Here is a 24,334-nt window from a genome sequence, read left to right as displayed (position 1 = left end):
ATGCTCAGAGGCAGAGGTAGGCAGGTCTCTGTGAGTTCGGGGCCAGTCTGATCTACAGATCGAGTTCCAGGACAGGCTCTAAAACGATACAGAGAAACCCTGTCTGGAAACCAAAAAAAAAAAAAAAAAAAAAAAAAACCCCACAAAGAAAAAAAGAGAAAGAAAAAATACATTTAAATATTGTGGGGCTGGAGAGGTGGCATGGTGGTTAAGCATTCTTGCTGATCTCCTCGAGCACCTTAGTTCAGTTTCTGCACCCACACCCGACTGCTCACGGCCACCTATAAAGTGAGCTCCAAGGGACCTGACTCCCTCTTCTGTCCTCCCCGGGAACACACACACAGGCACGCACACATAGTGTGTACACACATGCAGACATTCACACACACAGGTAAATGGATTAATAAGACAAATTAAAATCTTCTGAAGAATAAAATCTTTAAAAAGATTCATTCGCCAGGCGGTGGTGGCGCACGCCTTTAATCCCAGCCCTCGGGAGGCAGAGGCAGGCGGATCTCTGTGAGTTTGAGGCTGGGCTGGACCGATAGTCTCCAAAACAATACAGAGAAACCCTGTCTCGAAAAACCAAAAAAAAAAAAAAAAGATTCATTCGTGCTGACACAGGATGAGCTCGGGGAGAGTTAGCCAGTTCTGCCTTAAAATTTATCCTCACAAAAGGTGCACCTAGCTCCCAGCTAGCTGAGACCGCCGGTAAACCTTTTGAACCCAAATTTGCTCGTGTCTACAAAACCTACACAGGGAAAGGCTTGACTTGAATCATTTCTAAGGCCTCTTGCAGCTGAATAATTCTATATTCTAACCAAAAAATAGTCGTTGAACTTTGATAGACTTGAAATAGACTTAAACAGAGCTGTGGGTGTGTCTTGGAGGCGGAGTTCGCATCTGTCACAAAGCCGGCAAGCAGCTGTGTCACGCCCACAAAGTTGTCCCTGGGTGCCACTTCGGGGGGTTCACGCTGTACTTCAGGAAGAACTACCTGTTACTCGTTTGCATGTCTGTGGGAATGTGTGTGAGCATGTGACTCAGGGGTGTTGAAAACGGGATTGGGAAGCAAGGCGTTTTATTAATAGGTGGGTATACATCAGAGGTTCTCAACCTTCCTTTTTTTTTTTTTTTTTTTTTTTTGGTTTTTTGAGACAGGGTTTCTCTGTGGCTTTGGAGGCTGTCCTGGAACTCACTTTGTAGACCAGGCTGGCCTCGAACTCACAGAGATCCACCTGCCTCTGCCTCCCGAGTGCTGGGATTAAAGGCATGCGCCACCAACGCCCAGCCTAAAGGCCTTTTTCTAGCCGGTCTTCTCCACAACCCGATTCCCTGACCCTCGTCCCTCCCCTAGATCCCTATTGTTCCACCCCTCTAAGGAGCATAAGACAGCAGAAATCCACCTGAAGGATAGTTTCCCATGCCTGGTTTTTCTGAATTCCCATGCCCAGGCTCAGGGTTGGTAGGGATTGTGTGTCCTGGGATAGTAAACTCTGGTCAGTCTTATCCTTAAGGGGTCTGGGGTCGAAGTGACAGTCCATCTATCATTGTCCTAATGGCATTTATTTTCCGGAGATATAGCAGCTACTTTGACAGCAGTTGGGGTGGTGAACATGACTGGGTAGGGTCCCGTCCAGACAGGTTCCAGGAACTCTTAGTATCCAAACCCAGTCTGGTGACTGGAACTGGTGAATGAGGTCAGAGGAAGGAGACAGCAGGATTCCCTTCATGGTGGGGTCCCGGCCTGACGAGCTCCTGCAGAGCCTACAAAGGGGGAAGGTGGGGGGTGGTCTCCCAAACAGAACTTCAAAAGCAGTGAGTCCCTCCTGGTAAGGAATACATCCGGCCCTGGGAAAGACAAAGGGAACGTTGAACCAGTTCTCACCAGTCTCCAGGACCAACTTAGTACACCTCCATAAGAGTCCTAGTCATCTCATTGGCGGCACACGCCTTTAATCCCAGCACTCGGGAGGCAGAGGCAGGCGGATCTCTGTGAGTTCGAGGCCAGCCTGGTCTACAGATCGAGTTCCAGGACAGCTTCCAAAACAATACAGAGAAACCCTGTATTGGAAAAAAAAAAAAGAGTCCTAGTCATCCTTTCTATCTGACTTGAGCTCCACGGCCTATATGTGTAACGTAATTTCCGATTAATATTCCATAACCTTTGTTAGATTTTGAGACACTTTGGCCGTGAAGGCCGGGCCATTGCTGGGCACCAAAGCTAGGAGCAGTCCAACCCAGCCTCAGTCAACATGTGTGTCCAGTTCTTGTCTCACCCAAGGTATGTTCTAGACCGTCTCATAAGCCGGATCTGGCAGGGCTACCGAGACTGAGAGAGGCCCCGCTGGTTCTAGGGCGCCCTCCCAAATGACCAAGACATTCCTCTGTTGCCTCTGGCTTCCGGCGAAACCCCTTTTTGGTATCCTTTACAAGGGACAGTGGCCACCCTCTTGGGTAGCAGGTAGCTTCCCACAGGACTGAGATTTCCTCTCTACCGCCTATTTCTTTTCCTGCTGAGGTTAGCAATTGTCTTTCCCTGTACGGAGCCCCATGGACCTGGTGTGACAACAGCCTATTGGCTCTCGGTGTACATGGCCATAGTCTCGTCTTGAGTCCAGGAGCGTGCTCGAGTCAATGCCAGAAGTCCAGCTCATCGAGCTGAGGTCCCCTGTTTAAAGATTGTGCCCAGATAGTCTCATTGGATCATCACCACTGACCCTGCATACCTGGTCCCATTTGGGACAACACAGCCCCCATCCATGGACAGTACCTCATTTAGTATTGCCTAGGGGACATCCGTCAGATCGAGCCTGGTAGACTGCTCAGGGCAGTCACCTCAGGGCAGTCGTGCAGGGGTTCTGCAAGGTCATCGTCTAGCAGGAGGGTTGGCGTCTTGTGAAAACCGGATGAATGCAGGGTTGATCCAGATACTGGTGTTAGACAGCCATCGGCTGGGTGCTCCCCTCAAGAGGCCTCAACCGAGTGTGGGGCTGTCAGGGACAGTTGGTGCCCTGGAGTTAATTCTTTTACCAGCAGAGCCGTTGCAGACATGGCCCCTATATATGCCAGCCCATCCAGCTGTGACTGGGCCAAGTCTCCTGGACAGAAATGCCACCGGTCTTTTCCAGGGTCCCAGGATTTACAGGAGGACCCGCTAGGCAATGCCTCTGGTCTCATCCACGCACAAGTCCAATGGCCTAGCAATGTCTGGGAGGGCCAGGCCGGACACCAGGGCCCTTTTCAGCGCTTTGAAGGCCCCTCTGCTCAGACTTCATCTGAGGCTGTAAATCCCATTATCTGTAGCCAGCCAGATCCAACCACCCCCAGAGGTTCCCATACTTGCCTTCTTGGCTGAGCCTCTACTCCAGGACCTGGAGGGGTTCTAAAAGGCCTCTGCTACTTGTCAGCGTTCCTCCTCAGAGGGCGCTGTAAGGAGACCATCGATGCCCTGCAGCAAAAAATTCCAACAGAGCTGCACTCAGGGCGACCGTCAAATGTTTTATTTTCATTTTGGTTTTTGTTTTTCTTGAGACAGGGTTTTTCTGTAAAACAGTCCTGGTTGTCCTGGAGCTCATCCATAGACCAGGCTGGCCTCAAATTCACAGAGATCTGCCTGCCTCTGCCTCCCAAGTGTTGGGATTAAAGGCATGTGTCACCACCGCCTGGAATACAGTAAGGGTTTTGTTTGTTTGTTTTTGTTTTTCGAGACAGGGTTTCTCTGTATTGTTTTGGAGGCTGTCCTGGAGCTCCCTCTGTAGACCAGGCTGGCCTCGAACTCACAGAGATCCACCTGCCTCTGCCTCCCGAGTGCTGGGATTAAAGGCGTGCGCCACCACTGCCCGGCTTACAGTAAGGGTTTTTAAAAGGCAAAAACCACACCCTGACATCTCCCTTGGCAGCTGCAGGCAGTGGGAGGGTTGATCAAGCTGGCAGTTTAACAGAAGCTAAAATAACTAGTCAGCTGTAGGTAGATTTTTCTATCCCACCCACCAGCTCCCAAATAACCACACAGAGACTTCGTATCATTACGAAAGTTGTGCTGATAGCTTGGGCTTGTTTCTAACTAGCTCTGTAGCTGAAATTATAACCCGTTTATTTTCATCTATATGCCGCCCCAGAGCTCGTTCACCTCATCCATGCTGGTGGGCGCCTCCCACTCTGCTCCTTCCAGGCCTCGTCTCTGCCCTGAAAAAATCCTGCCTAGCCATTGGCCGTTCAGCCTTTTATTTAACCAATCCAAGTGACAAATCTTTGCAGCAGTACAAAAGGATTTTTCTACAACAGCTAGCGGGAGGGGGAACTTAGCGGGCAGTTTAACGGAGGAAGTTGAGATAAACTGGTGGTGGCATCTTGACCTCAGGTTCCTAGGGTGGAGCTGGGTAGTCTTCCCGTGGAATTCTCCACCTAGGAGATCCAGTTCTAGTTAAGACCGAAGTGGCCTCCTCAAGGGTACAAGCTGGAAGCAGGCCTGTGCCGGTTTTCTCCAGTCCTGAGCTGTCCCAGGTTTCTCTATTTGGTGTTAATTTGTTTGAACTACTAATAAGAAAACCGGTGCAGGTGTATTCGTATTAGCAGGCAGGTTGGTGATCCCTTATCTGAAATACCAGCAGGTGTGCTTCAGCTGTTGGGGGAGGGTTTTTAGAATGTCTGCGGTTACACAACAAAACCTCTGGGAGTGGGGGTGGGGTCCAAGTCAAAGTCACTGACCTTTCACACACACACACACACATACACTCCTGCAGATAGCCTGACGACAATTGTGCTGTGCTGTGTGTGTGTGTGTGTGTGTGTGTGTGTGTGTTTCTAATAATTTTCTGCACGGATCAATGTGCCATGGGGGATTTCGTGAAATAAAATAAGGTTTCCTGTGGTATTATATGAGTGCTGGAAAAAAAAATTACAGATTTTGGAATCGCGTACTAAGTGCTGTTGTCCAACGCTCACAATATAAATGAAAAAATTAATGTAAAGCGAAATGAGCTCTGATCAACTGAATCATCAAAGATAAACCGGTTAGTGGTAATCCACGGCCCTGAGGTTGCGTGTCCTTGACAACACTCATTAAAATGTCTAAAGCCATGAGAGGCACTGGGTAAAGGCGCTGGGCAGCCAAGTCTGATGCTGTGAGCCTGATCCCTGCGGTCCTCGTTTTAGAAGATCCTCCTGCTGGTTGTCCTCCGACCTCCTCACATAGGCGCGTGCATAAATAAGTACATTTAAACCAAATACACAAAATAAGCCTGGCGTAGTGGCCCACGCTCTATATAACCCCAGGATTTAGGCAGGCAGGGAGAGGAGAGTCAGAAGTTCAGGGTCAGCCACAGCCACCACAGCGAGTTTGAGGACAGGTTGTGTAGAATACATAAGCCAGTCCTAGAAAATAAAAACAAAAACGAAAAGTAAGACATATAAAACAAAAGTGACACTGCTACTCAGAGGGACTGGAAAAACAGCCAGCATGGTAGGGATTTTAACAACCCTTTCAGTAATGAATATTTTGACAGGCAAAATAACAATAGCAATACTAATAGTTGTTCATTGGTAATTGATAATGATAATTAATAGCAACTATGATTGATACTAATGATAATGTATAATCTATTATTATTGTTGTTATTATTATTAAGAATACAGGAAATCTAAACACGCCATTGCAATCAGAACCTGCTAAACTTTACTTAGGCAGAGAAAGCTATGAAAGTATGGCTGAAGTAATCCATGGAATGTCTTAATACAAAAGGAATTTTTTAATAGAAAAAAAAGTCACATGTATTTAAAAAATGTAAAATCCACGTTTTCTATTTGTTCTTATTTATCAATATTGAGTGTATTTGCGAGATGGGACACAGGTACAGCACAGAGTACATGTAAAGGTCAGAGGTCAGCTTTTGGGAGTCAATTCGCTGTCAGCCTTGATGTGAATTCCAGGGCTCAAACTGAGGTCACCAGGCTCATGTGACAAGCACCCCACCCACTGAGACATCTCAGCTATCTCAGAGGTGGGGGGGCTAGTTCTACACAGCACCCAGGTGGACACCACAGCCTACGTGTGTGATTAACTTTTAATCACAACGCATCATTCTCCCAGAACGTGACTAGGGCAGCACATGCCTTTAATCCCAGCACCAGGAGGCAGAGGCAACGGATCTTTAAGAGTTCTGGGTCAGTCATGTCTACATAGTGAGTTTCAGGCCAGCTGAGGCTACACAGGAGGATCACAAGTTCAAGCCTGCCTGGGCTTATATAGAATTTGAGGGCAGCCTAGAAAAAGATAAAAAGAACCTATCTCAAAAATCAGATATTTAAAGGGCGTAGTGTGTAGCTCAGTGGTAGAGTGAATGCTAGCCCAATCCCAGACCTGAGGCCCAATCCCAGACCTGAGGTCCAATCCCAGAATATGTGTGTGTGTGTGTGTGTGTGTGAGAGAGAGAGAGAGACAGAGACAGAGACAGAGGGAGAGACAGAGGGAGAGGGAGAGGGAGAGAGAGGTGGAGGGAGAGGAGAAAGAAGAGAGAGGATTCAGCTCATGGGTTTGGAGGTTCAAAGTTCAGAATCAGGTCAGAGAAATATGGTGAAGACAAATTCCAGCTTTCACAAGAACCCTGTCAGGCAGGGCACTGGTGGCACACGCCTTTAATCCCAGCACTAGGGGAGGCAGAAGCAGGCGGATCTCTGTGAGTTTGAGGCCAGCCTGGTCTACAAAACTACACAGAAAAACCCTGTCTAAACAAAAGAACAAAGCAATAACGCTCTCACCAGAATTAACAGTGGTCTTTCCCATCAGGCCCCACGTGCCAGAGGGGATGTCCACGCCAGACTTCAGTCCTGTTCCCTCCCCCGCCTCCCACCCCCAGCCCTTAGCGGTCCTCAAGTGGAGGCACCACCCACAGCACAGTGCTCCCTTAGCTTCCACCTAGCTGATCATGTCGGCATCAGGAAAGAGCCACGTTATCCCAAAGAGGTGCCCTTTATCCCAAGCTAACCTGTAGGCTTTCCCTCCTCAACCCTATCTTGAGTGTCACCAGGGTGACATCTATCCTGCAAAAACCCTCTACACAGGTGAATTGTTCTTGGTGACAAACAGGGGGGGAGGGTCCGGGTCGCCTCAAAAAATATCTCCTTGGCGGGGCGTTGGTGGCACATGCCTTTAATCCCAGCACTCGGGAGGCAGAGACAGGTGGATCACTGTGAGTTCGAGACCAGCCTGGTCTACCGAGTGAGTTCCAGGACAGTCTCCAAAACAATACGGAGAAACCCTGTCTCGAAAAACCAAAAAAAAAAAAAAAAAAAATATCTCCTTGCCTTCCCCTTGCCCTCGGAAATCTCTAACTTCTAATAACCCAATCCACACAAGAGCTATTTCCAGAAAGAAAAGGAAAAAGCTGACATGGAAAGAAGACATCTGAGACAGTCTGGGGTTTTATTTATTTTTTATTTTTTTGGTTTTTCGAGACAGGGTTTCTCTGTGGCTTTGGAGGCTGTCCTGGAACTCACTTGGTAGTCCAGGCTGGTCTCGAACTCACAGAGATCCACCTGCCTCTGCCTCCCGAGTGCTGGGATCAAAGGCGTGCGCCACCAACGCCCGGCTCAGTCTGGGGTTTTAAACCCGCTTTCCCTCACTGCCAAACAAGGATGCAAACACAGCTTGCTGGACCTCCCGGACCTTCCCTCGAGAGAGGGAAGAAAGGACAGCTGGAGCCCCCCACCCCCGTGCTGGTGATGTCGGAGTGTGTGTGCCCAAGTCCATCGTCACATCCGGGGGTTTAGCCATGGGGTGCAGGAGGCGCCTGGCGCCTGGTGGGGGGGTCATCTTGACAGTGAGCAGCCGTGTGGACTTCTAGGCTTTTGCAGATCCCAGAGCCAAGGGAAACTTGGCCAGATTGGACCCTGGGTTCCGCATGGTGGGAGAACAGAGCAGAGTGAACTAACTGTGTTGGCAGTGTCGGCAAGACAGAAGGCTAAAGGAGGAAGCAAGAACAGTATCTTATTTTAAGGCTAATTCTTCATGCATTGGAATCACATGAAGAACACGTTTAAAAAAATCCCACAGGGTGTGGGCCCGCTCCCAACATTTGGAGGCTACAGAGGCACAGGTGGTGAGGACTGGGTTTCTACAGGTGCTGATGGTCCAGGGAAGCCTGCCTTAACATCGCTGCCCTCCGTGTCTGTGCCGTCCCTGATGCCTTGAAGGTAGGAAACGGGAGCCCGCCAGAGCAGTGCTAGCGACATCTGAACTGTGTGTGTGTGTGTGTGTGTGTGTGGTCTGCAGAGGGCAGGGTTTATGGCTGAGTGGCGGGGGATGAGAGCGAATGGGATGCCAGTGAGAATCTCAAAGAAGTTGTAGGAGAGAGGAGGGAGGGAAAACAGGGCCGGTGGTGCCAAGTAGGTCGGCTGGGTAACTTTTAAAGTGTAGAATGGCTGCCAGGCGTGGTGGCGGCGCCCTTAATCCCAGCATCCAGGAGGCACAGGCAGGTGGATCTCTGTGAGGTCAAGGCCAACCTGGACTACAGAGCGATTTCCAGGACAGCCGCGCCTGTTACACAGAGAAACCCTGTCTCGAAAAACAAAACAAAGAAACTAAGTAGAGCGGTTGACTGACACAAAATAAACTAAATGTTATTTTCGAGGGCTTTTGTTTTATTTTACTTTGTCTTTTTTTTTTTAATCTTACTGGTCTTTTTGCCTTTTCATTCTGATTTGTTTGTGTGGGTAGCTTCTGGTTTTTGTTTCATTTTGAGAGAAACAGATCACATGCATGCCATGCGGTCAGAGGGCACCTTCCGGAGACCAGGGCTCCCCTCCTGCCGCTGCACGTTGTGGGGAGGGGGGGATGAGGTCAGGAGGTGGGGCTCCTACAGGGAATCCCCTTATTACTGAGGTGCCACTATGTGAATTTATTACGGGTCTTGAAGCATGGGAATGACTTCAGAAATTAGTCCCGTGGAATACTCCACAGGTAACAGACACATGTTCACTTTTTTTTTTTCTTTTTTAATGATCTCTGAATCGCAGCCGGGAGACAGATTTGCAAGGTGCCCATTGCTCCCGATGGAGCGTAGACCAGCAGTCAAGCACGTTTAAACTGAAACGGTTTGCTGAAGTACTGTTCTCATCAAGGCAATCTGGGTTAAAGCCGGGTTGAAACCAGGTCCCTGCTGGCACACAGTTCCATCGGAGATCCCCAGGTCAACAGTAGGCCACTGGTACTGAGCCTATTGACAGATGTCGGACAGCCTTATTCTCACCACAAACTGATGCCGCTTCACTTGAAAAACTACAAAGAAGGAAACTGAGCTACTATTGTAGCAGACAGGAGAGAGACAAAGAGGAGGTCAGAGTGCCCCTGGTTGCCTAGGATACCAAGGATACCAAGCATTCTGACAGCCAGGAAAGGAAAACCAAGAGCTCACCTCTGTGGAGCCCCATCAACCATCACCCTGAGTAAACAGCTTTTGTCACGACAGGGCATCAGGAAACCCAGAGAGGCAGCCTGCACCGCTGGGGAAGGTGGTGTGAAGTCAGGCTTTGTCACAGCTGGTGAGGTGACCCCCGCAGAGAGGAAGAAGCAGGGAACTGGGTTTGAGCACAGCCACGTAGTGATGGTTTAGGATAGAGGGTTGCCCAAGGCCCAGGGTTTTCAGAGATGTTGGTCCATGAGGTCTGGGAAAAAGCTGTTACATTGCTCTCTTGCCTGTAATTTCTAGCTAAGCAAAAGAAACGGAGATTGACGCAACCACTTATAACCAACCCGCTTCAAATTGTGGTGGCTCTGATTTCTAGGTGGCAGCCATTCCCAGCCACTAATACCTCCAAGCCACAGCAAGCGTGTGTGTGTGTGTGTGTGTGTGTGTGTGTGTGTGTGTGTGTGTGTGTGTGTGTGTGTGTGTGTGTGTGTGTGTGTGTGTGCCACCCACACCTTGATTGACGGGTGTGCTCTCTGGCTCAGCAGTTAAGAGGACCTGGGTTGGATTCCCCAGCATCCACAAGGCGGCTCAGAGCCCTCTGTAACTCCAGTGCTCGGGGACCTGGTGCCCTCTTCTGACCTCTGAGGACCCTGCAGGCACAAGATAAATGAAAACAGACAAGACACCCACACAGTGAAGTGAAAATAATTCTCTTTAAGAGAGCCTCTTAAAGCAGAGCATCCCAGGAGGGTCGGGCCGGATGCTTGGGAGGCAGGATGAACGCATCACACAAGTCACAGCTCTCTGCGGCTGTGCGGCTTCAAGCCGGGGCAGGAATCCTCCTGGATGTGCATGGGCTGGAGTTAGTGCCCCTGCTGCCCCTGGCACTCCCGGACACTGTCGCTTTCTGTCCTTGCCGAGGAACCCTTTGACCTGAGAGCCTGACTCACAGCCAAAGAGCTCTTGGCCCGTGAGTCTCCTGAACAGCTGCACTTCCTGGAGCTTCGGACTCATCCTGGCTCCGCAGCCGACCCTGACAGCAGAAATTCCGCCTGGACAAGGTTCAACCTGACCCCTGAGCTCCAGACCTAAAGCAAGATGAGATGACAGGAGCGTTTCCTTCTCTAGAGGAGGAAAGCCGGTGAAGAGGGGAGCACGTGAGTGGGGCCTGGACTCCTACCCTGCCCTACCACCCACACTGGCTGGCCATCATTATTGTGCTCGCAAGACAGGGGTGCAGCCCGCAACCTGCCGCCTGCTGCAGGCGGCGGGGTACAGGGGGCGGGGTGCGGGCGGTGGGGTGTGTCTGCTGGTTCCTCGTGGTTTCAGCCTCTACTTCTGAGGCCCACTCTCTGCCCTGGGGGCTGATTTGAAGGAATGACATCAATCTCATCCAGATGAGACCTTCTTTCAGAGACGTGAGAAGATTGGTCAGAGGGGAGGAGAAGAGTGAGGACTTGTTTCCACCCCTCTAACCTCTTCAGGGGGTGAGGCGGGGCCCCTCTCCTGCGGGTGTCTGTCCCCTCAAGGCAGCATGTATGCAGCCATCCTCTGGGATCTGGTGACTTGGTGACTTCTCACCTCCCCGGGAGCCCTGAAGGTGTTAACAAGCCCTACCGTACTAGCCCTGGGCCTTTCCACCCCTGTCCTGGTTTCCTTGTTTGCCAGTGACTTCGCAAAGGGTTTATGGAGTTTTCATCTTCCTGGAAGAGAGTGAGAATCATTTCCTGCTGAGACCATGACTAATACAACAAGCAACTTGATGCACACTGAGCACCAGCCGGGTGGACACTGAGGTACGTTTTGCACTTTAGTTTGGGGTTTTGTCGAAACTACATTTGAGGGGAAAAACTGAAACCAGCTTCCACAGCGGCAATTACCAGTTTGGGAAACACATTAAAACAAACGAACAAGCAAACAAACCTTTACCGATCTCAGCGACCGACAGCAGCATGAGTCTAGGGGACACATCTCTATTTAATGTTTGGTTGGAGTGGACTTAAGGCTCATTCCAGGAGATGGAACCTGGCCCTCATCAGAGATGGAGAAAGAAGGGTCTCTGTCTATCCCTTCCCTCAGGGCTCAGGGGGACTCTATGGAAGACGAGATAGAAAGACTGTAAGATCCACCGGGGATGGAGGACGCCAGGGAAACACGGCCACGTGGACACAACGGGACTGACAGGCATACACACTCACAGAGTCTGGGATAGAATGCCCAGGTCCAAACCAGACAAGGTCCCAGCGCTGACGTGGGAAGTAGACACAAGTGCCCATCCCCAACCAAGAAGGAATCTCCAATTAACAACAGCTCACGAAGGAAACATCAATCTCCCCAAGGGAGTCTCAGCGGGCATATGAACCACACCCAAGGGGCAGGGCCCAGGCCCAGCAGTAGACGGCCAAGAAGGCCAGCATAAAATGAACTCAAAGGTATTTTTTTATGCTTTCTTTGTCTCATAATGCTTTGTTTGGACAGTTCTTACCTTATTGGTCTTCGCTTGGTTTTTGTGAGTTTTGTGTGTGTGGCATGGGCGCGTGTGTGTCCGTGTGGGGTGTGTATGTCTGTCTGCATGTGCTCACACACACTTTTTTTTTTTTTTGCTTTTTCGAGACAGGGTTTCTCTGTGGCTTTGGAGGCTGTCCTGGAACTCGCTCTGTAGACCAGGCAGGCCTCGAACTCACAGAGATCCGCCATGCACACACACTTTTTTGTGCTCTTTCTTTGATTTTTTTTTTGTTTGTTTGCGAGCCTAGCCTTTAACCGCTGAGCCATCTCTCCAGCCCCATGCTCTTTCTTTGATTTTTTTTTTTGTTGTTTGTTATTTCGTTTACTTTGTTTTGTCTTTGTCTTCTTTATTGTGTTTGGGAGAAAGAAGGTGTAGATCTGGAGGAGGGGAGAGTTGGGAGAATTGGGGGGGATATGAAGGAAGGGTGTCTCCGGGCTTCTACTGCTGTGAAGAGACACCAGGACCATGGCAACTCTTATAAGGAAGACATTACATCGGGGAGCCTCGCTTACAGTTTCAGGGGTTCAGTCCGCTGTCATTGTGGCGTGCGGCGTGCAGGCAGACTCAGTGCCGGACCCAAGAGTGTTTCGTCCTGCCGGCAACAGGAAGTCGACTGACTGCCACACTTAGGAGAGCTTGAGAAAAAGAGACCTCAAAGCCCGCCCCCACAGTGACACACTTCCTCCAACAAGGCCACACCTCCTAATAGTGCCACTCCCTTTGGGGGGCACATTTTCTTTCAAACCATCACTAAGGGAAACTGATCAGAACATATTGTACGAAATTAGGTTGTATGAAAACATATGGCATGAGATACTTATTTGCAATTAATAATAATGTTTTACTTGTAACGTGTCACCGTATTTGGCTTACGTATCAGGTGAGTATGTTGGAACACGCCTGTAATTCTAGTACGCGAGTGTCGGAAGCAAGAGAATCACTTCAAGTTTGGGTCAGCCATGGTTATAGAGCAAGGCCCTGTCTTGAAGCCAGCAAGACGGCCCAGGGGGTAAAGTGCTTGCCACACAAGCCTGATGGCCTGAGTTTGAGCCCCGGAACCCATGAGAAGGTGGAAGGGAAGACCAGCAGAGGCCTATCTTCTGGCACCCACACATATGCTACGAGGCGTGGGTCCCATTGGGTGGAACTGTTTGAGAAGCATCAGGAGGTGTGGCCTCCTTAGAAAAAGGTCTGTCCCTGGGGTCGGGCTTTGAGATTTCAAAAGCCCATGCCATTCCCAGTTAGCTCTCTGCCTCTCTGCCTCACAGATGTGTCTCAAAATACGGTATCTCAGCTACTGCTCTAGGGCCATGCCTGCCCGCTGCCATACTCCCACCATGATGGCCACGGACTCGCCCTCTGAAGTCATTAAGCCCCCCAGCAAACTCTTTCTTCTCTAAGTTGCCTTGGTCATCGCCTCTTATCACAGCAATAGGAACATAATGAGGCATTCTCTTCAATGACTCTCTGCCTTACTCAGAGGCAGGGTCTCTCCTAAACCCGCAGCTCACTAACTCCCAGAGGCAGGCTTAACCAGCTCGTTCTAAGGTTCCCATCCCCCGCCTTCCAAGTGCTGGAATTACAGCAGAGGTCACCGGTTCACCTGGCATTTATACACATTCTGGTCCTTTGCTTGTGTGGTGAGTGCTCTCACCACAGAGGCACCCCGACATCCCTTCCTGCCTTTTCCTGATAACCTAATGTGTGAGATACACTTGTGTAGTGCTGTCTCTCTATAAATGCTAATTGACCTAATTTTCCCAGTGACAGCAAGGTCAGTCCAACTACTCTACACAGAAAACAACAAGAAAGCCCTTGTTCCCCCGCACTGGGAAAGTGCCAACCATTCCTGACCCTCCACCGGGAATCTGTGTGTCACCTTCCAGCCAGGGGATATCCAAACCAGTCACTTTTGCTTTTCTCATAGAGAAGCTCAGCCAAAGACGGTGACCCCACACTTCTTAGGCTCCTTTCAGTGTCTATGTCTGAGCAGCGTCTCTCAGATCCAAGTCCGCCCTCAGGAAGGGTCTGTAGTGACAAGCAGAAGCAGCACTGCCCTTCAAGAACCAAGGGTCGGGCCCCTGGCTCCTTCTCCACCGGATGCCGAGGAAGGCTCCCACCACCACCCATGGTCCCTTGCTTCCTACCCTAGTGTCCGGACCATGGTCTCTATCTGAGAGTGGTGTTTCCAGGATCTTGGTATCTTGTTCAAAGATATGCCCACAGGTAAGGGGACGTGGGGATTTTATTCAAGGTTGGGTGTAGTTAAGTAACAGAGTCCATACTTTGCTATGACGCAGGGACTGTCTGAGATCCAGCATTCCGGAACACCTGGTCATAGCCTGGGGCCTCTCTTTTTTGTGGCCTAGGAGGGCTTTGTTGCTAAGGGTGAGATATAGGTGGCCCTTGTTTTAATTAACAGGCTTCACCTTTGTACACCGTACCTGTCCTTTACCCTAGTGCGTCTGGCTTTAATCATACGAGCGCCCGATCATGCTTAGTCATGAGACGGCAAATAGGGGCTTTCCCCTAAAAGTTCACTTAGAGGACACAGTATGACCCATTGAAAGTGTACCTAATCAGCCCAGACTGGCTCAGCACTCTGCCACCGGTCCCCAGATAGTTTCTGAGAAGCTCTTTGGTCACAGAAAAAGAATTAACTTAGAGTAGCTAGGTCAAAGTGACCTGATTGCTATCTTTGGAGAGGGGTGTGCGTGCAGCTCCATGAGGGTGTGGGTGTGGTCTCAAGCCAAGCAGTGGCCCAAGCTAACCTAGCCCTGGGCATCTCCGCCTCATGGTTTCATTCCAGGGTCTTTCTCACCCAGAGTTTTGTCCCCAGTCTGCCGGTAACAGTGACTCAGGCGTTCTCCAAAGCGACACTGCGGTCTCTGCTACTGTCAAGCCGGGTTTAGCTGCTGAATCACCAAGTATCACCAAGACCTCATGCCTGTGTGCTTACCTCACAGCCGAGGAAGCCCAGGCTGTCACCCAGCCAGCTTTTGAAACTGGATGTGTAGGATCTCACCCTGTGGCTCGAACTCTCTTCTTCCCTCTCTAAGGAGATTGAATGACAATGTTTCCGCAACAGCAGCCACAGCCCTACAGTCGATAAAGCTTTATCTACACCGTTGTGTAGGGAACAAAGTACAGTAATTCCTACTTCCAATTTCCGATATAAAAAGAAAAAAGTCCCTGCTGCTCTAGATTTAAATGAGTCCCGTACTGTCAAGACACTGCGAGTCTAAAATCGAGCCCTTCAGGGAGCCACGGGTAATTTTTAGAATCACAGTGAATAACAGAGGCTCCAAGTCAGAGGCAGTCGAGTGTCTGTGATGAATGACTTAGCAAAAAGCCCTCTACTACAGCTCAAACCCCTGAAGTCACATTAGCTGTTTTTAGAACGCGCCAACCTTCCTCCAAGTTCAAGTCAAGTTCAGCAAAAGAAGAAGTGCGCCACTGACTGGAGGAGGAAGAGCGCAGGCAGGAGGGTCGCGTTCATCCCCAGCTGCGCGCCTCGCACAGCTGCGCGCCTTGCACCGTTAGCGTCTCTGATGCTCATGCTCTGAGATACAGGGTAGAGAGAGCGGCACACCCTGCGCTCACACCCGGAGACAATCAGCCAAGATTCAGTTCTCAAACCAACAGGCAGGTGAGCACCACCTGTGTTTGCAGCCGTGCTCAGGAGGAGCCGCTACCCTGCAAGTTTAAAAACAAAAGGAGCCAGCGGGCAGTGGACCTGGGGGGCAAGCGGAGTCAGGGGAGGGCGGGGGAGACACTGGAGAAGAGAAGGAAAACCTGTCCGTAACCCGGGGCTTAGGAAGGCCCCCCGGAGTCAGGTCCCAGCAGGGAAGAGGCAGAAGCTATGAAGAGAGTTTGAGGAGCCTGACTCCCAAATGGTGTGCGCCTAAACTCCCAGCACTCGGCCGCTGCCACAAGTTCAAGGCCAGCCGGGGCTACACGGGAAGTACCAGGCCAGCTGGAGAGCAAGTCTTGGTACCAGGACAAGAGCGCCAGGCCCTGCCTCAAAACAAAGAAGAGAGGCCGAGGCAGCGGGCAAGGCCGTGGACAGATGCCGAGGAAGCTCCCCAGCTGCCGGCCCTTCTCGCTTGGGATGGCTTGAAGGGCTAGCCAGACAACAGGCCATGCCGGAGTACCCCAGCCTGCAGACTGTAGGAGATAAGATGTTCTCTGTAATGGCCTTGCCTGGAATATCTCGCTATAGGGAGAGAAAAGGAAACAAGATTAATTACCTTGATTTGATTTGTTTTGTTTTGGAGACAGGGTTTCCCTGTAGCTTTGGAGCCTGTCCTGGAACTCGCTCTGTGGACCAGGCTGGCCTTGAACTCACAGAGATCCGCCTGCTGGGATTAAAGCCCATCAATGATTACCCTTCTACTTTCCCGTCCATCCCCCTCCATCCCACCCCCCACCCCCCCCCCCAACCCCCGCTCTGCTGTTTGCACCAGCACAGAAAGCTGGGGCTCACTGCTGCGTGTGGTGTCTGGAGGGGCAGTCCCGGCAGAGAGTGCACAGGAAAGAGAATATCTGCCGTTTCCATAGTGCAGCGTTATAGATGGGGGAGAGGGCATAACAGCCCCTTACTCAGGAAGACTAAACAGCTTGTGTCTTCGTATGAATCAGAAAGATGATGTAAAAAAAAAAAACAACAACATTGCCTTGCTTGAAGAGAATCTATTGTTCAGAATTTCTACAAAGCCTACGGCCCCTTTCTCTGGGCTGGTCCAAAATGAATTTGTTTTTTGAGACAGCGTTTCTCTGGGAGGCTGTCCTGGAACTAGCTCTTGTAGACTGGTCTCCAACTCACAGAGATCCTCCTGCCTCTGCCTCCCGAGTGCTGGGATTAAAAGCGTGCACCACCACTACCACCTGGCTCAAAATGAGTTTTATAGCCTGCTGTCACGTGGAGAACTGTGAGTCAGACAAATCTAAGACACTCACAAATATCTGAGCCCCGGAAATCATATCCATACAAGCAAGGTATGTATATGACTGGGCAGGCTGCATTTACATTTTTAGGAATATTTATGTAGCATCAGCTAAAGATAAAGAGGCCATAAATTTTAGAGAGAGCAAGGATGGGGTTTGTAGGGCTGAAGGCAGAAAGAGAAGGAGAAATAATGTAATTATAGTTTAATTTCAAGAATTAACTATATGTGTGTATATAAAAACATCAACACTCTCTTTAGAAACCAATTCCCAAACCTAAGAACAATTTGAGAAAGTCCTAAAATAAAGTCTGTCTGCGTCATCACCCGCAGGGAAAGAACTGTTACAGCCCCGCTGTGAATACAGATGTCCTGGCCTACCTTCCCTCCCTGGGGTCCTGAGCCACCTGTGAAAGTGGGTTGAGCCTGCCTGTCTCAGAAGCTGATGGAGCTCCTGGGCAGTGGGCCTTTTCTTTCCTGGCGCCTCCTGGACTCCCGGGGTGAACGGAAGCCATAGTTCCTCCACAGAGCACAGGCTGAGAGCCCGAAGGTCACAGGTCATGCACAGGCCAGCAGCACAGGAAGAATCCACCCTGACTGGCGCTTTGGTGGCAAACCTGCCTGCCAGCCTCCTCACCCTCTTGGTTTGGATGGTTCTCCTCCAGAATCTGAGCTTTCCCTCCTGGGCGAGAAGCATGGTGAAGATTGGGGAGCCGAAGGTGCACCCGCCCTCAGGGGAGCCAATTCCTTCAGATATTTCACGGTGACTCTGAAAGCCTGTGTTTGTGTTGAGCCACATTTATAGTGATCCTGGGACACATGAGGTCATCGTCAGGACTAAGTCCTATGGATTTTCTAGTAAATTTTCCCCCAGTTGTTTTTAGTAAAATTAATAAGATTTTATTAACTATTATAACACATATGCAATATATTATTGTATATGTTATATTGCAGGGTCTTAGCCCAACCACGGAAGGCTGAGCTGGGGTCCAAGGAAGGATAAGCCCTGCTCACCAGTTCCTCAGCCTCCCAGAATCCCAGAGACAATCAGACGCAGCAGGGAGTCTAGTCAAGCAGGAACTCATTTGTTGCCCCACAGCAAACATCTTTTAAAGGAAAAGAAACCACAGAGCAGGAAAACAGCCAGCCAATGGCTTTTTTTGTTTTTGTTTTTGGCTTTTTTGGGTTTTTCGAGACAGGGATTCTCTGTGTTGTTTTGGAGGCTGTCCTGGAACATATTATATTATGTAGTATATACATATTTTATTGGATGTTAGCATTTACATAATCCAACCCAAACCAAGCAAGAATCAACAGAGAGAACACCTGATAACTGAATGAAAGAGAAACAAAAAGAAAGAAAACAACACGACTCTCCTAGGCATGGAGGTGGAGAAAGCTTATCATCGCTACGTGGGAGAGCACAGCCAGGGGCAGGGACATCTCGAGAGTCCACTGTGAAAGTGACCAGCCTGAGCTGGGCCAGGTAGGGAGAGGGGAGAGAGGGGAACCATACAGCAGCCAGGTAACCAGTGTGTCTGGATTCTATAGGGAAGGCAGCTGGGGGAAGGGGACTGGTCTGCCAGCCATACCCTGTAACCAGCAGGGACTGCGGGATGCCAGGAGAATCCGGACACCAGGTCTGCTTTGAGACGTGCTAAACGGGCACCGCAGCCATTTTTCCCCGGTTTGAAACTTAACGATGATATGGCCCCAGGAAAAATGGAATCTAGAATAATAAAATGTATAAGAGATGTTTAGTTGGGTTTCCGGTTTCTTCTCCTCCTAGAACTGAAATGACCATGGATATGACAGAACAGGAGAGCCAACACCAGACCAAGAGCGGACACAGGAAGGGCTGCCCCTTCCTCCCATTTGACACTGTGAAAAAGAGGTAGAGCAGTTAATGTTGTCAGCCTGACAGGACACAGAATCCCAAGCCTGATGTTCTGGGGGACTCTCAGCCCCAGCCCCTGGCATCCACACACGAGTCTGGGATGTTCCGGTGGAATCTCCAAATCCCCCTCCCCCATCCAACTCCAAACCCTGCTCCATCTCAGAAAGCCGGATCAAATGACGCCCCTCCCCCAGAGATGCTCAAGACCCCTCCAGCAGGGTGTTTAAACTGTCCCCCCAACCCATACACATGGTTTTCCAGTCTCTCTTTCCATCTCCTCTGGGCGGAGGGATGTTTGAAAAAAATCATCCGGCAGTGTTATATCAATTAAATGTGGGGTGTTTTTTCTATTTCAGTTTGATTTGGTCTGATTAGGATTGCTGCATCAATAGACAGGCTTTATCGGGTGCAAAAACTTTTCAGTTGTGTCTGTGAGGATAATCTAGATGAGTTTTATTGGTCACAGAGATCCGCCTGCCTCTGCCTCCCGAGTGCTGGGATTAAAAGTGTGCGCCACCACCGCCAGTCAAGTTTTAAAGGTTTCCAGTTAATGAAGTTTGACGTAGGAACCTTTTCTAAAGAAAAATACCAGATGTACTCTTTCTAAGGAGGGTGGTATCCGCCTTCCTTCATCTGGTTTCTTGAACGTCTTCTTTAAATCTTAAGATAACTTTTTTTAAGTTCAAATACAAGCATAAAACAGACAGTTAAGAGGCAGGCAGATCTCTGTGAGTTCAAGACCATCCTGGTCTACAAGAACTAGTTCCAGGACAGGCTCCAAAGCTACACAGGAAAACCCTATCTGGAAAAAAAAAAAAAAAAACCAGACAGTTATACTTATGAACTAGCCAAGCACACTTAATTTGAGTTTGCCTTGATTCCTAATTGTTTCAGAACAGGAAATGGGCAACTGTACATTTCCAGAGAACTAGACATTCAAATTCAAGGGTGCCTCACCAGTTTAAAACTACCAAGTCACTTAACACCACAGTTTCGTTTCTAACAAAGGGGTTACACTAGTACTGACCATCACTATGAGATAATGTCTCTAAAATATTTCCCCTCACTTATCATAACTTATTCCCTCTTTTCTCACTCAGAAATATTAAGGATTGCTATGTCCTTAAATATATAAAACAATTATATAATGGCCATAAATAAATATAACCACCATCAGTTCTAAATCCTGAAGACACAGTGGTGAGCTCACAGTTCTGTCCTTTGAGAGACTATAGTTGGTGGGAGAGACAGATAAAATAAACCCTGGTGGGTACAAGCCAGGAGGGGTCACCCAGCAGAACCAGGCACTGGTGCTCCAGCCTGAAGGAGAGGTGTAAGTGAGCCCGGCAGGAGATGGGGCCCAGAGAAAGGGAAGATTGTCAAACGGAAGGCAGGGAGGGCATGGGGCCTGGCAAATATTTCTGTGCAGAGGCATTTGGCAGTGGGAGGAAGGGACCAGAAATCATGTCTGGGTTGGAAACCATTCCCATGTGTGTAGAGGATACCCTCAAGACTGGCTTTTGAGCCGGGCATTGGTGGCCCACGCCTTTAATCCCAGCACTCGGGAGGCAGAGGCAGGCGGATCTCTGTGAGTTCGAGGCCAGGCTGATCTACAGAGCGAGTTCCAGGACAGCCTCCAAAGCCACAGAGAAACCCTGTCTCGAAAAACCAAAAAAAAAAAAAAAAAAAAAAGACTGGCATTTGAAGGAGTTCTATATGGACCGGCTTTGACCAGCCAAAAATGGGACAGCGACAGGGAGTTGTCAAGCCCACCATGGCACCCTAGAGTGATGGCTTAGTGGTTGAGAGCACATGCTGGTTAGCTTGATCTACATAGTGAGCTCCGGGACAGCCAGGACTACATACAGAGACCCTGTCTCAGAAAAAAAAAAAAAAACAGAGGGGGAGGGGGAGAGGGAAAGAAGAGAGAGAGAGAGGGAGGAAGGAAGAGAGAGGGTGGAGAAAGAGAGGGAGGGAGGGAGAGGGAGGAAGGGAGAGAGAGAGACAGGGAGGGAGGGAGGGAGGGAGGGAGGGAGAGGAGAGATAGAGGGAATATACCGTTCTTGTGCAAGAGCAGAGTTTGGTTCCCAGCACCCAGATCAGATGGCTCACAACTCACAACTACATGTAACTCAGCTCTGGGAGATCTGACACCCTCTTCTGGATTCTATTACACACACACATATAAAATCTCTCAAGGACAGCATGGTTCCATCACCTGGTTTAGCTTAGAACACCTGCATTTACCCAGAAGTAGCCTTCTCAGGAGAAAAAGTCCACCTTTCTGTAAGAAAAAAAAAAAAAACTAAGATCCGCCTGTTCCCTATGAGCAGCTGCATGGCCCCCAGGATAACTCACAGAGAAAGGGAAAGTCTTAGCTCGTGGGTTGGCAGATGTGACAGCAACTATTTTTAAGGTAGGAAATTAGAAAGTCACATGACTGTGCTCCAAATCCCAGTGCCTTGGTCCAAAGCCCATTGTTGTTGATGGGAGGGAGGCACCTGGAATGTCCTGTGACCTTGTCAGGCCGCCCAAGTGGAAAGCGTGATGCAGCCACCGCATTAAGCCGTTCTGCGCATAGGGACTTCCCCGGGGCTCAGCATCCTCGTGGGCAAAATGGCTGAGTTTGAGCCCAGCTCCTCTTACACCACGAGCACTTGTTCAGAGAGTCCGTCTGTATGCTTAGGATAGTGGACACTGTAGGCTCCCACCCCAGCCCGTTCTTTAGGAAATATAGAAGAGCAGGCTTGAGGTCAGCACCAGGCTGGGTGAGCGCTGGCCAAAGGGCCTCCCAGGCATTTGGTAGCACCATCTAGATGGCAGAGTGCCCTGTGGGTTTCAGCAGAAGGAAAGGAGGGGAAAGGGAGAGAGCTCCGTGGGTCAGTGCTCGCTGAGCCTGAGGACCTGAGTTCGGATCCTGAGCACCCACAGGAAGCCAGAAGAAGTCGAGCTCCAGACTTGGTGAAAGACTATTTCAAAAATAGTGTGGAGCCGGGCATTGGTGGCGCACGCCTTTAATCCCAGCACTTGGGAGGCAGAGGCAGGTGGATCTCTGTGAGTTCTAGGCCAGCCTGGTCTACAGAGCTAGTTCCAGGACAGTCTCCAAAACAATACAGAGAAACCCCGTCTCGAAAAACCAAAAAAAAAAAAAAATAGTGTGGAAATCAATAGAGAAACATGACCGACATTGACCTCAGGTCTCCAGTAGCCCATGCATCCCACCCCACACATACACACGCATGCACACACACACATACATGCATGCACACACATACACACCACACACGCACATACACACATGCATACATACACAGATGCACACATACATGCATGCAGGCACGCGTGCGCGCACACACACACACACAAGGGGGGGGGGGTGTGTGCATGCTTGTCTGTCACTGGCAGTAAGATGACTTCTAGCTAAAAGCCATTACCCTTAGTAAGAAAGAGACCGTTGCCATGCATTTTCAGTACGAGGACACATCAGACAGGTTTAGAGCACATCAAAGAATTTCAGGTGAGCAGGAGGCAGGAGAGCCCGGCTAATACCTGCATGTCTTACCTTTGGCTGACCCCTCATCCAAGCCACAGGTTTATCCCAGGATGGAAAGACGAATGTGCCACCAGTGTAAGTCCCTCCCGGTTTCAGAGAGGGAAAGATCATATCAACACTCCAGAGGATGGCATTGGGGCGGGGCTGTGTCAGGAAGGTTGTAACTCCTGGAGAGCCCAGTCAGTGGGGAAGACAGGGAGGTGTTTGTGATGGCTACTATTAAAACCAGGGTTTGTGTCAAATCAGCAGCGGCCGTTTTTCCTCTCTGTGTAGACCACAGAGCAGAAATTTTAAAAACTGCTTCACGTTTGCCAATTGAAGTCTCTTGAACTCACTACCACGTCTTGAGGGTCTCGTTTCTCGCATCTTATAATACGCAAACTTCAGGAAAAATGGGATCCTGTGCAGATGCAAATACTCAGGCCGAGGCATCTGTTTTACAGATTAGAAGAATACTCACAAATTTGGCCCTTGGCCTTCAGAATCAATCATCTGTCTACTAAAACGCTCACAAAAAAATTATTGATTCTGCAACGGAAATGCCCAGACATTTTCCCAGTCGTTGGTCCCTAACAAAAGAGAAAAGCAGGGGTTCCCAGACTTCTCCATGGCATTCAGTTGTGAGTAACTCAGTGATTTAAAGTATGTGGTCCGGGCTGGGGTGATGACTCAGGGGTTTTAGCGCTGCTCTTGCAGAGAGAGGACCAGAGCTCAGTTCCCAGGACCCAGACTTACAGCAGCCTGGAACTCCAGCTACAGGGGATCCATAACCTTTCCTGTCCATTTCTAGCACTGCATTCACGTGCATATTACACGGGCACACACGCACACACGCGCACACACACACACAGACACACACACACATGGGTAAAAATAAAATAATTCCTTAAAATACATGGCAGGGTGTGCATAGGTCAAGTGGGAGTATTGCACCATTCTAACACATGGGACTTGAGCAGCGACAGATTTGGGCATCCTGGAAGCCATCCCTGCAGATGCTGGAGGGACACAGGTAGGTAATAACTTTCCCAGAGTCACACAGTGACCCTTGGTGGAGCTTAGGTTCCAACCGAGGCAGTTCTGTTGCCAGAGCTCCGTGTGTAGCCCCTCCTTCACTCAAAGAGAGGAAAGGAAATGTTACAACGCACTAGCAATCCAGGGCCAGCCTTCCAAGGAAGCAGAATGGCACGGCAGATGGTGCCTGAGGATCGCCGGCGCAGTCACAATCACAGCGCCCGTTTGCACGACACTCTGAAACTTCAAAGTGTGCTCAGAGCCATCTCACTGACTCTTCCCCGAACGGATGAGATCTTCACAGCCGGTCAAGGCGAGGCGAGGCTTGTCCCCAGCTCCCCACCACCACACAGGTGACACAGCAGGCTGTACAACCTCCCCTCATGGCCCGCAAGCATCCCAGAGGAGCAGGGCTCTCTTGCAAGCAGCGAGAGCATTTCCCTGCCCATCCGTGCTCCAAAGTAGGCTTTCTGGGATTCCAAAATTGGGAGGCGGCACGTGCTCTCTTCTCCACTCTGGCTTCTCCGTGCTCACATCTCATCCAGACGGTGTGAGGCTCTCAGACTGAAGCTTACCCAAAGGCAAAGCAACAGAAATGAGCTTTCCGTCCTGAGTCTTCAGTTTCGGGCTCAGGAACGGCTGGGCCAGTTCTGGCCAGTTCTGGACTTCCCAGAACCGTTGTGCTAAAGGTCACCCAAGCCCTGCTTCACCCTGAGCTTTGCCCGATCCCACCGGGGAGATAATCCAAGGACAGACTGAACCGGTATCTGGAAAGTGGGATGGCAGAGACCGAGGCCCCATGGGGGAGGGAGCCCAAGGAAAGTGTAAGGAGAGCCAGAGCTCTATGTGAGGGAGGCTCTGGAGTCATTAACCCAGACTATCTAGTCCTGCCCAGTCAAGTACTCCATGGTGACCATGTTACAAGGTCTAGTATCCAAAAGGAAACACTGGGAAGGAAACAATCTGCTGGGTACATCCCCTATCCAGTTCTCTTTGTGAGTCAGGAAC

General features: G+C 49.9%; 1 long non-coding RNA gene across 2 annotated transcripts; it reads left to right on the top strand.

The window, feature by feature from the left end:
• Positions 1–7,622: 7,622 nt before the first annotated feature.
• LOC110342706 lies at positions 7,623–16,329 on the top strand. Of its 2 annotated transcripts, XR_005876882.1 has the most exons (3): positions 7,623–8,193; positions 9,016–11,839; positions 14,726–16,329. It is a non-coding gene; the product is annotated as an uncharacterized LOC110342706 (long non-coding RNA). The 2 variants fall into 2 exon arrangements; XR_005876881.1 differs by lacking the exon at positions 14,726–16,329 and having other exon boundaries at positions 9,016–11,842.
• The last annotated feature ends 8,005 nt before the right edge of the window (positions 16,330–24,334 follow it).

This window comes from Mesocricetus auratus, unplaced genomic scaffold, assembly GCF_017639785.1.
Source record: "Mesocricetus auratus isolate SY011 unplaced genomic scaffold, BCM_Maur_2.0 Super-Scaffold_2245, whole genome shotgun sequence".
Classification (NCBI taxonomy): Eukaryota; Metazoa; Chordata; class Mammalia; order Rodentia; family Cricetidae; genus Mesocricetus; species Mesocricetus auratus.
The sequence above is the reverse complement of the archived record's forward strand: the minus strand, read 5'-3'. Positions and strand labels throughout refer to the sequence as shown.